This window comes from Protopterus annectens, chromosome 1.part1 (assembly GCF_019279795.1).
Source record: "Protopterus annectens isolate FY-2018-M chromosome 1.part1, PAN1.0, whole genome shotgun sequence".
NCBI lineage: Eukaryota > Metazoa > Chordata > Ceratodontiformes > Protopteridae > Protopterus > Protopterus annectens.
The window spans coordinates 623,829,598-623,842,319 of record NC_056726.1 but is presented as its reverse complement, the minus strand read 5'-3'; the positions used below and the strand labels follow the sequence as shown (position 1 = coordinate 623,842,319).

Below are 12,722 nucleotides of genomic sequence, written 5' to 3'. Positions count from 1 at the left end.
ATTATTCTGTTTCAGAATCACGTTTGCCAATAACTGTGAATCCAAAACTTTAGAATGCCACTTTCTCTGTAGAAGATTTTGCAGAAGAAATTATAGGTGCTGATATTAATTTATGACAGTCTCAGAAGCCATGCCTGGAGTAGCTGGAAATAGGTAATCAGCCACAGGGTTGAAAGACAAAGACAAACCTGGGGTGGTATACTCTAGATCCTGGGTATTCTCCTCGCTCACTTCTGAAGCATATTGATCAATCTTAGCAGTAACCTCAAGAGGCTATAGGTCATAGTGGTAGTTGAGCTATATATCAAGTGGCATCGCCTCCTATCTGCATGGTGTAAGATATGAGTTCAGTATGTGCTAACTCTGTCATAGGTATCCACTTAATTCTTAAACAGAGACAGGAATGCCTGGCCTGAACTGTAAGTATTGTATTTTACTTTATTAACACCCCCAGCTGTCTTGAGTCTTCTGCTGGAATTTTTCCAGTTTTGATTATGTTGCTGGCATCAGGAGATTTAAGCCAGTATACAATTGTGTTTTCATCTTACAGCATATTGTGGATAGCTGAGTAGTCACATGCAGTGAATTTTGGAAGGGTGTCTTGGAAATATGCAGGCACTTTTAATAGGCCCTGACCTTGAGCAGGTATTAAAGCTTGTTCTGTAACCTCAGCTAACCTTTCTACTAATTCATTGGCCACCGAATAGTATGAAGCAGAGATAATGTATTGTATGCCATTCATTTAAGATCTTTTTCAAACTCCTGAGAAAGTTGTTCAGTCTAGCAGAGCTAACAGATAATTTATGCATTATCAGCACAGTAGTCTCAGAACTTGTGAACATTATTACAGCAATTTCTGCCCACTTACTGTGGATGTCAACAGCCACCAGGAATGGTTCCTTCAGAAGGCCCCACATTGTTGATATGCTAGCACTATTAAGAACATACACACAAAAGTTACAGATGGAGAGGAGCTAAGGGGTGCATGAATGTCACAACCATGCAATCTGAAAAAGTTCTTGCATTCTTGATAGGACTAATTAATCCACGTCTCAGAAATAACTGTGGATCATCTCTTTAATGCAATTAATTCAGCAGTTTATGGACTGTAGCAGCTCTAACATCAGCTTTTTCAAAGATGGTGTAATTAAAACGTGTGCCTATAAGTGAAGACCTGGAAATGGGCGGACAACCTTTGTGATCTTGAAAGGTAAGGTTTATGGCTGAGGGAGACCAGCTGTAATCCATACAAGTCCAAGCCCCAAAGAGTTGGCATTGTATGGCCTACAGATAGTAGACTTCATCATTTGACTTACTGTGACGGTAGGTTTTTACCATTATCAACCTGAGCAAAGAACTTTCTTTTGCACACTGAAAAGGCAGGGGGGTTGCATGCCTGACAAACCACTTAGAATTTGGTCCACGGCTCTTCAGACCAAAGCTGATGCAAAAATAATGCCATGCTGTAGGCGAAAGTATTGGTATTGCTCTTTGTGAATTACAGTGGTCAGTAATTCTTGTGACCTTCTATAAGCTTACATACTTACATACATAGGTTTAGCACAAACAAGTCTTACTAAATTTCTGCTCTCCAGCCAAACCTGCTAAAATATCCTCAATGTGGAGAAAATGAGTATTGTTCGGCACAAAGCAGAGAGTTAATAGTGATGGTAAAACCTTCTCAGATCCTGAAAGAACTATCTTTCTAAAGAATGGGAAAGCATAGCTGCACAAGGTATTTAACAGTACATGTTTGAGGAGAGCTCATATTAACCTTCTGTATACTGACTCCAGATGGAGTTTGGCTGTTCATAGGTTCATAGGTATATACTAAACTAATGACCACTAGGATGCTTATAAGTTTAGCCATGCAACCCAAATGTGACCCATAAATTTGATATATATATATATATATATATATATATATATATTTATTTATTTATATATATATATATATATATATATATATATATATATAAGGGGTGATTTACTGGCTACCTGTATCTATAGGAAACATAGAAGCCAGACCAAGGGTGAATTTCTGATCACCCATTCATTAGTCCAAGTTCCACTTAAATAGGGGTTGGAAAGAACTCTGCTTCACATGGATGGGGAGCCTATTCCACAGAATGGGAATTTTCTACGAAACATATCTGTCTCAACAACATGTCCTATTTATGTTGCAAGCAAAATTCAGGTATTTTAATCTAGTAGTTCTGATTCTGTTGGTTTTGTGGATGTGCAAAAGGTTCATTCAAACAGGATCCAGGGAAGCCTTGTTTGCTGGTAAAGATCACCTCTCAGAAGTCTGTATGATACTGAGTGAAGAGACAGGCCTTTGTGGCAATCAGTTTAGGACAGTGTATTTACTCCCTCTATTCTTTTTTGTAAGGAACCTTTGTGGACATTCCAGTTTGCTGCATGTGTCTGGTCAGGTACATATTGAAGCCGGCATCATACTCTATGATAGGTCCGAAGAAGGCCGAGTACAGTGATATGATGACTTCTCTGGACCTAGATGCCATGCCCTTGCTTTTAAGTTGAGCAATACAGAAGGAGGTTCTTACTACTTTGGACACATGTCGGTCAAAGGCTAAGTTACTATCTACATGTGTTCCCAAATCTCTGACTAGTGAATCAACTTTTGAGGGTTTTTTATTGATGACATAGTTACCTGGAGTGACAGACTTCCCAAAATATACTATAATGCATTTCTTTGTATTGAGTTTTAAGCCACCTTCTGAGTTAAGGGTTCTGCATCACAGTAAACCTATATGAATGCCAGGGTATATCTAACGGCAGTAAGAGAGTTTTACTTTTCACGGGTGAAACACACTTGTCAATCCTACACTTGTTTTGTAGCACTATCGTAGTGCGGGGGAGCAGGTTACACTCCATACACTAAAAAGATATATGATCTGTTCTTTTCCAGTCATAACCCTGCATGTTAAGTACCCTTAACATGGGTGTCAAGAGTCACTTCTTGAGCTTTACTCACAAGATGAAGTTCTTGACATCCACATCTCAAACCAATAACAATGTGACTATGATTGCAGACCCAATTATAATCATCTAGCAATACCATAGCTTAGTGTTTATTGCACTGCTATGTAACTGGATTAGGAAGTAACACTGGGCGAGAAATTTGTTTGGCTAGAACAAAAATGACATTCATTGTTGTTTTTACACATAACCATTTTGTAACAAATGTCTATATTATCCATCTCTTTAAAGGGCACTTGTTGGCCCACTCATAATGTGATTGTAAGCAACAGCACAAAACATTTTTCCTGATATTAGTTGTAATTGCACTCAAAGGGCAGCACTAATGTGGCTTAATGTTGTTAAAGTTAAAACCATGACTCCAGGAAGTAGGGCAGTTCACAGAATACAAAGCATGATTCACTATGAATACTTGTTCAAAAACATGTCAGTATAGCAATTCTCAAAAAGTAAGTTTGCCTTCTGAGAGACTGTGAAATACTTGCATTTTGGCAGAAAATATTCGTATTTCACTTTTGCATACATAACTCATTATGCAGTATGGATTTATGGGAGGGAGGCCTGTCTCCCATCCCACATACAGTATGTTTGCCATGTCTTATTCTAAACTGTTAATCTCATAGGCTTTCATTAAATGCATTTGCTGAATCATACTTCGGTTATGTGTGACTTTGTGAACTATCCCTACTCCTCTGCTCTGCAGGAGTTCCTTTGAGGTTACAAAAACAAATGATATGTGGGCATTTTAGTCATCAGTTTGTTAAACCAGTGGTATGGTTCATTGGGATTCAGGGCAAAGTTCAGTACTGTGTATAGCAAAACCTGTATGTGTGTTTCTTGTTGAAAGACAGGTAGTAAAGATATGATCGGGTAGTAGACATATTGATCAGTAAGTTATCAATATTGATACAATATATGCATTGAATCTCCAAGCATGGGAAATTCTGGATGAGCCCATTGATAACGTGTGATGCTGTAACTTGAATGATTTATGTTTGAACGGTATATATTAACAAATACCATATTAAATTATTCTTGTATTCTATTAGTGAGCTAAGTATTTTTTATTATTGTGCCCACCCATGCTGAATGTTAAAATAGTTCGAATTAAGGATCTACCTCAGTTAATAAATGAAAATAAATAAATACTTGAGCAAACTAAAAGAAAGACTCTTATCTTTCCCTTCTCTAAATAAAAATAGATTGAATGTTAGGTTGCAAGCTTCTTTCAGCTAGAAAAATGACTGAAAGTCATTCCTAATCTTCTTCTTCTTCTTTCGGCTTTTCCTGGATAGGGGTCACCACAGCGGATCATCTGTCCGCTCATAACTGGCAGTGGAGTTTTACAGTGTCGAGTTGCCAGTCCGGCGCCCAGCCTTTCACAGAAGGCACACACACACGTGCACTCACACCTAGGGCCAATTTAGAGTGTCCAATCAACCTACAGCATGTCTTTAGGATGTGGGAGGAAACCGGAGCACCCGGAGGAAACCCATGCAACCACAGGGAGGGCATGCAGACTCCGCACAGAAGGCACCCCAGCCGAGGATAATAAATGCCAACATTTTGACATGGCAGAGCAGATAGTTTGTACTTTTGTATCTTACTTGTAGTTCTTCACAAATATTAGTAAGATGTAGAAACAAAATTTACTATTCTCTTCTACATGATACACCACAGACACATTTTCCTGCTTTTTATTGTACAGATCTGCTGAACCTCAGCTGTTGTATGCCTTGATTGACTCTTTCTAATAAACCACTAAAGTGTACTACAGTTCATTGACATATTTTATCCCATCAGTCAAAAGAACCTAATGGAAGCGAACAAAGTGATTTAAAGCTGCACTGAATATTTCATACTGAATAAAAAAAGATAATTATTTTATATTGGACTATTAGTAGGAGTGGGGTGGACATGAAGGTCATACATCAGCTTTTATACTACTTTTTCAACCATTATTTTAATGACCCATTTCATGAAGTTGTTGTTATCAGCAATTTTATCTGTGAGGTTGAGGAATAGATAATAGAACTAATGTTGTTAGATGCTGTTCAAACCTCACTGCTGCACTGAAGGATTTCATTTTAATGAACTCCATCCAAGTTGCTGAAAGCTTGCCTGCAGAAATATTGTGATGTTGCTAACAACTGTAAATTCTGTACAAAAAGATGCTATATTTAAATTTTTACTTAATTAAGTTAAGCGTGTATGTGCAAAAAAAAGAAGAGAAGCGTATCTTGCTAACCATTGTCTATTAACAGATTTGTGTATGACTGGTATAAAGAGATATTATGCTGGTATTTCTTAAAAAGGTACAATAGCATGGATATAATTATAAACAGTCTACAGGAAAAAATATCTGAAATTGCATAGACATTCTATGCATAGTATTATAACACAGAAATGGCTGTATCTGTGTAGAAAAGGCCAGACAGATTAAGAGATGACTAATTACTGGCTTTGAAATGTATGTTTTTAATTATCTTACAGCAGTAACTGAAATATTTATGTGATATGTCACTTTCAGTTCTCGTAGCTGTTCTTTTATTTGAATGGTAGTTTAATGGTATTACAAATTAAAAAAAATTTTACAGATGTCAAAGTAACAAAACAAGCAGCGATAGGCAAATAATATGACTACACTCCACACATCAATCTAATCAAGGGTTTTTTAATTAATTTGTTTATTTATTTTGTTATCTTTATGAGTTATCTCATTTTCAGAGGTGACTAAGAAGTACTGGGAGATTAAGATGCTTGAAGATAAGCACATACTTATATAAATGGAAATGCTAACTCCAAAAATCAAGTTTTTGGCTGCAAGATATATTAAGATCATTCTCATCCTGAGACTGTAACCCATATGTAGATGACCAGCCACATTGTTTAGGATTAGTTTGTCTGTTAAGACCACCCAAGTGGCAATATCAAAATATTAACTTTACATTTCTTCTGTAATAGACAGAGTTTTAGGGCAAGTCTGCATGACATTTAAAGATGATTTATACAAGTGCCAGTTTACAGTTGTGCATTTCATTATGATGATCTGAATTTTACAAGTGTGGCCTAGGCCAACAAGCTTTATTGGATGGAAAGTATAGTTCTGGAGGTTTTGAGAACTTATAGTGTTTGATAACAAGTGCTTATTAAATGTGGTGAACATCATCATTTCTTGGAAACGTAGACTTTCTCTGGCACTCCAGGATTTTGGTTATTTTATTCTGTATGCAAAGAGATGTATTCCATTGGAGATGTTAATTACACTCTTGACGGCAGACGAGTATCTTATGTGTGTGTGTGTGTGTGTGTGTGTGTGTGTGTGTGTGTGTGTGTGTGTGTGTGTGTGTGTGTGTGTGTGTAATTAACAAAGTAAAGTATAACAGAAGCTATATTGAGTACAGGAAAACTATATGTTGACAAGTAATATAAGAAATATATGAAATATTAATTGCCAGGTTTGCTACTTTTGTTTGTGAAACTGATGCTTAGCAAAGCATGGCCATAAATGTCTGTCTCTTAGGGACATTTTTGAACATTATTAAAGAAAATCCGATCCATAAAGGCTTGCAAATAGCTTGGTAGAGAATTCTGAACCTCAAACCTAGTAGACAAAAAGCCTTGTTGTCTAAACAGTTTAGTTTTAGGGGGGGAGATAGCAAACAGGAGAGGATAGGAAAGGGAAGGAAAGGAAAGGAAAGGTGGTTAGTAAACTCTGATAAAGTGGACTACAGAAAAAAACAATTTTAAGACTGAAAACTATGAAAATTAGTGAACAAGTAAAGTACTTAGCTCATAAATGCATCAGGAATATATTGCTCTTGTTGCATGTGGCAGTATTGTGCATTTTTGTGAGGGGTGGGTAAAACAAAAGGCTTTACTAATTAATTTTTAATGTGTTTGTTATGTATTGGTGTTGTTGCATGTGACAGTATAGTACATTTTTTGTGAAGGGTAGGTAAAATGAAAGGCTTTGCTAATTAATTTTTAATTTGTTTGTTGTTATTTTGTCAGATGTATCATTCATTATTGGTCCACTGCACACCTTTGATTAAGGCAGATCTAATGTGTTCACAGATTAAATACAGGATATACTGATTTTAGTTTTATTTTATTTATTTATTTATTTATTTTGGTAAAGGACCGTCCAGGTAGTGTGAGATGGAAAGAGCCTGGTTGTGCCATAGCTTGAGATAATTGTCATTGATATCACAGTTCCATTTGTTATTTTACTAGGAGTACTAAGTATTTTCCCAGTATGGTGGAGAATGAGCAAGGTATGCACAATTCCAGGTAGAACACCTTTTCTTCTGGTAATGCTAATTTGTGGATTTTTACTGACAAACCAGCAGTATGTTCTTCTAAATGTTTATTTAGTTCCTTTGCAACTCATTCAACAAAGCAATTACTTATGCAGAGGGCAAGGCATTCCATATATTAAATGACGCTAAGATCAGAGTAACTTAGGTAAGATAAAGTAAGAGTATTAAAACAAAGGGGAAAAAGAGAATGGGATCTGGAACAGAACGTAGGAGTACACGGACTGAAAAGGGGGAGAAAGCGGAATCAGACACATTACTGGTGAACACTTCTGAAGCAAAATGAAATACAGGTTATGCTTTGGTTGTCAGTTATATATTAATATTTTATCATCAGTGAATGAGGAACAAGATCAGCAACTTTACAAAGCTCAAAAACAGCACAAATAAACATTCTGTCATCTGAGTGTCTTTCAGATGGTATGTGTAAAAGAAATAAGGATTGAGAATCAATTATGACTTAGTTTTAACACATGCTAAATACCATACAGGAGACCAAGGGGGTCCAGATGGAGAGATGATAAAATCAGCAAGCAAAGGAGAGTAGTATTGCTGGAAATGAATTTATCCTCAAGTTTTGATGAGTACTTTCACAAGGTTGATTCTGTTTTTTAAACATAATTTCACCAAGATGACACTGACGTATACACAGCATTTTATATAGCATATATCATGGACAGAAGTAAGTTAAAAAATGAAAAAGTCAGCTCGGTGCACAAGTCCTGGGATAAAAAGTGTCCAGTCCTGGTATATCCTAGGACTGGAAAAAAATGATAGTGTAGAATCCTCAAGACATGCAAACATTCCTACAAGCTCAGGAGGAGGATGGCCACCTTGCTGTAGAAGAAGGAGTTGTTCACAAAAAAAAAAAAAAAAAAAAAACACAAAAACTGATAGGCCAAAAAACAGCCATACAGATAATAAAGTGGACTATTGAGGATAAGAAAGAAATTGTGCATTACTATTATGAAGGAAGCCCAGAATTTTTGGATAGAAGATATTTAAAAAGATTAAAAGAGAAATTACAGGAAAAAAGTTTACTTGCACAAGAAAAAAACGTCAAAAGCTTCAAATATGTTCATTAATACAACAGATTCATGAAAAACACTATATAGACCATGAAACCTTGAGCCATTTAGAAAAAGAAACAACTGAGGAAGTGCGAAAATTTAAAGAACAAAATGTAGACATGTTTGAAAGGTATAAAAAGGGCATGGACATGGAAAGAAAAAGAGGTCTGATATGGTGAAATATTTATGCAAGAAAGAAAGCAAAACGAATCAATACAAATAGCCACACTAAAGTTATTTGAAGAGAAATACAGGCAAAGGCACCCAGATGTGAAAAATTTCACAATATAAAAAATAAGATGACAATGGGGAAATGTAGAGCAGAGGATCGGTAAAGTACAAGTTAAACAAATAGAAAGTGAAGTTATGAAATACTTGAAAAGTGAAAGATTTAGTGTAGAAAGTCTAACAGCTTATCTCACAGCATGATGGAACCATGAATTCCCAAAGTAAGGTGAAACAGGTGGAGCAGGAAACATTTGAAGAAGAAATATGGAAATGGGAAAGAAAAAGAGATTTAATGTGGTGCAATATTTATGCAAAGGAGAAAGCAAAACTAATCGATATAAAAAAAGCAGCACCAAAGATATCTGAAGAAAAATAAAGGCAAACCCATCTGGATACGAAAAATTTTACAACACAAGCATTAAGAAAACAAAGGGGAGAGTAGAAAAGAAGATTGGTGATGGGGAGGTTAAAGAAATCAAAACTGAAGTTACGGATTACCTGCAAAGTGAAGGATTTAGTATAGAAAATCGAACTTTGGGAATGTCACAGCATGATGGAACAATGAGGCCTCATATTAAGGAGAAACAGGTGGAATGAGATGCTTCTGGTCACTTGCCACATGAAGACAGTCAGAAACCAGTACAAAAGTTCAGTTGGAGTTGCACAACAAGGGAAGGAACAGGAACTTTGACACATTCAAAGTTGTGGAGTGATGGGCCAGTGAGTTCCCATTTCGAACAGCAAAGGATGACACAGGATGCATTTGAAGAGAATATGTCACAGGAAGATATTCTGAAGCTTTCTGTAGAATGAAAAAAAAAATTTCTGTTGTTAAACTGTCTCATAATGTATATAACACTTTGCAATTCTTGAATATATGTATCCTACTCTTGTATTTCACTTTGTAACCTTTAATTGTATTTTGCAACCTTTATTGTATTGTATTGCTCATGGAGCTTTTCTCCCCGGGCCTCCACTGAAAATGGGCACTTCTTGGCCCAGTGGACTTCCCCGGTAATCAAACTGATTATAAATAATAAAAATAATAAATAATAATGTTTGCAGGAAACAGAATTAAAAATGTGCCCTCTGATTTGAAGAAAAAGATCTAAGGGAAGAGCTGCTCGATTTAACAGCGATAGATAGACATATTAAGACTGATGAAAGAAATAGAGTACAGAAAGTCAGTAAGACCCAAAAAGTTAGAAATCAGATAAAACAAATAAATAAAGTAATCAAGACTATTAACAGAAATCCATGTGATATAGCAGAATTAAATAGGATATATTACTGTGCAGCTAAACTAATAACCAACCGGGTTAACAACAAAAAAAAAAATGATAGTCCTCTTTAAGAGTGAACCTGAAAGATATCCTAAAAACTATGGACCAGTAACTTGCTTTTTGATAATGTATAAACTATATACTACAATTGACACAGACAGAGTTTATAGTTATTTATAAGAAAACTCAGTCATGGCAGTAGAGCAAAAGGGTAACAAATAAAGTCATGACTCATATGGAACAAAGGATCCTTTGTTGTTAAATAAAGTCATAATGGAGAACAGTAAAAAGGGGAAGAATCTAAGTATGGCATGGATAGATTACAAAAAGCATTTGAGAGCATCCCACATTCATGGAGAAAGCAATGCTTTCAGATGTATAAGACACACCCTACACTGATCAATTATATTACAATGACCATGAAACTGTGGCAAACCACTTTGCAGGTAAGCCATGATAAAGGACAAACAATTAACCTGGGGATGAAAATACAGAGGGGAATATATCAAGGTGACTCTTTGTCACCGCTACTCTTTTATCTTGCCCTTAACCCATTAAGCCGTCTATTAACAGATTTTGTCATTTTTACAATTTGAATCCCAGACAAAAGTATAAAGACTTCTCATCTTCCTTTTGCCAATGGTTTAAAACTGTGTAGCCCATCAGATGCAGAGTTGCAAGCACAACTGGATGTGGTTAAAACTTTGTTAGAATGTTATTTGGTCTTAATAAATGTGCAAAAACAACATTTAAAAATTAAAGGCTGCAGCGCAAAGAAAATATAAGTCTGAAACAGGAATGTTATATAAAGGAACTTGAGCAAAAGGGAGTCTATAAATCTTTGGAAACTGATGATGGATCAGCAATAATACATGAACAAATGTGAACAAAATTAAGTAAAAATATTTTAAAAGACTAAAATTAATACTGAAAACAGCCTCTTACATCCAGGAACGAAGTCCAAGCTATAAGTCAATGTGCTCTTCCTGTTCTAACTTATCTTTTGAGGCCAATCAGTCACTCCAAAACTGTATTGGATCAGTTGGACAGGAAAACAAGAAAAATGCTTCTCACTGATCAAATGATATATAAAAATCAGCGTATACCAAGATTATATATCCCTCATTCTGAAGGAAATATGGGCTTCTGGAAACTGATTACATGTATAGATCTACATTCATGGGACTGCCTACATATCTGCTGACCACATCAGATCCAAACATAGTGAACATTTCGAAACATGAAGAAAAGAAGTCTAAGTTGACTTCCCTGCTTAGTTTAGTAGAAGCATATCAGTGTAAAGCAGGAATGGAAACCAAACCAGAAGTAGACAAAAGTCACAAAACAACTGAATGTGCCAAAAAACAATCGAAGGAATATAAGGAGAAATATCAGATGAGAAGTTCAGAAATGTGGAAAAGGCATAAATTTAGTTACAAGTACAGAGAACTCCTGGAACAACCTCATGTCAATCAGGAACTGACATAGGTATGGTTAGCCACAGGTGAATTTAAACCAAAAGATGAAAGGTTAATATTAGTAGCCCAGGAATGCAGGCTACGTACACATTGGTTTGCAAAGTCCATTGAACATGTGGGAGAAACAGAGAAATGCAGGTTTTGTAAAACAAAACTAGAAACAATCACACATCTTGTTGCTGGGTATAATACACTAATGGCAGAGGGCCTGTATACTGAAAGACATAATAATGTGGCAAGACTGTTACACTGGGGATTGTACAAACATTACAATATTGAAGTAATTGAGAAGCATTGGAAACATGAGCTGCAAAGCATTATAGAAAATAATGAAGTATATATCACATGGGATCACCCATTACCAACTCTTCAAAAAACAGGTGTGAGAAAACCAGACATAATAGTCCATGAAAAAGAAGACAAAAGTAGCACTGATCATTGAAATGCTACACCCAGTGATTATACAGCATTACATAAACAGAGACACAAAGTCATAAAATAGTATGCTTTGTAGGCAAAAATGAGAACAATGTGGAAGAAGAATATCCGGACAGTTCCAATACTGGTAGGAGCAATGGGTCTCATAAAAACAGAATTTACACTCTTATTTAGATAAGCTACCGATAGATGTAACTCAGTATGAATTACACAAGGAATCAGTTCTGGGCACATTGCAGGTGCTGGGAAGAGCACTTTTGGCTAACATCAAACATTGAAACAATACTAATTTCACAAACGATTAAATGCAAAACAGCCAAAAGTCAATCAGATAAACAAAAAATGGCAGAAAATAATGGCTCAGATGAATAAAATGCAGATGCTTCACAAGAAATAGCGTATAAAACCTTTAATCACCGCTGGATGAATGTTAATTTAAATCACCTCCATTAGGAAAAGGCTTGTTGATGGTTTGCAAGAAAACATTTGGAAGAAAAATTGCTTGAATATATACCTTTTTTTTATGTAGATAAATGTAAAAGCTGTGTATGGAATACACATGTATTTTTTGTAAAGGCCATCAGCTGTGGTTATTCAATAAGAAGGAAGCTTCTAAAGTAGCTGTTTCATTAGTTCATAGGTATTTACTAGGTAACAACCACAAGGGCCTTTTTAAGCCTAGCCATGCATCCCAAATCTCTAAAAAGTTCTGATATCCTTGATAAGTGTAAGCAGGGGTTTGGGAGATTAAACATTTACAGTTTCCCATCCAATTTTCCAAGTTGCATTTGAACTGGGTTAGGAAGAAACTCTGCTTCACATGGATGGGGAGCCTGTTCTATAGATGCAGTAGTCTCTGGGATACATACCTATTTCTCCAGCAGGACCTATTTGTATCACAGG

General features: G+C 35.9%; 1 protein-coding gene across 1 annotated transcript in view; it reads left to right on the top strand.

Annotated features, from left to right (window-relative positions):
- Positions 1-12,722, top strand: part of KCNQ5 (potassium voltage-gated channel subfamily Q member 5) — a 1,528,448-nt gene that overhangs the window by 1,213,539 nt on the left and 302,187 nt on the right. The window lies entirely within an intron of this gene.